Source organism: Hippocampus comes, unplaced genomic scaffold, assembly GCF_001891065.2.
Source record: "Hippocampus comes isolate QL1 unplaced genomic scaffold, H_comes_QL1_v1.1 scaffold48, whole genome shotgun sequence".
NCBI lineage: Eukaryota > Metazoa > Chordata > Actinopteri > Syngnathiformes > Syngnathidae > Hippocampus > Hippocampus comes.
The window spans coordinates 1,510,990-1,511,455 of NW_017808403.1; the positions used below are offsets into that span (position 1 = coordinate 1,510,990).

Below are 466 nucleotides of genomic sequence, written 5' to 3' on the forward strand. Positions count from 1 at the left end.
GTTGAAGAAAAGATACGCTGAATGTCAAATAAAAGCAGAAACGGATCAATAATTCATTTCATCGCCTAATCAAGCGCGACGAAGCACCTCTGCAAATCACCTGACTGTTTTTTTTTCTTTTTCCCCCCTCTTGTCGTGCCTCCTTCTTCTTTTCATGGCCGGGCCAAAAGCTATTTTTATTTCTTTATTTATGCCTTGTGAGGAAGCAAACAGAAGGCAGCGAAGACTTGCCGGAGGGCCGACGGGACGAGTCAAAGTGTTTGGATGGCGATGGAGAGGCAAATGTATAAAATGGAATGTCAGCGCGATGAAAGACGCGTCGCAACGTTAGCGTGACCCGATGACCAGATGGCGCCTCTGGTCGGACAGCGACAAAGCGCGCTTTGCTACGCGATGAACTCTCATCTACCTGCCTCCCCTTTCGACGAGAAGAAAAGGCCGCTTTGTCAGAGACGGAGAGCAGCCC

At 49.1% G+C, this 466-nt stretch overlaps 1 protein-coding gene across 1 annotated transcript in view; it reads right to left on the reverse strand.

Moving 5' to 3' along the window:
• Positions 1 to 466, reverse strand: part of pcdh7b (protocadherin 7b) — a 124,322-nt gene that overhangs the window by 119,680 nt on the left and 4,176 nt on the right. The window lies entirely within an intron of this gene.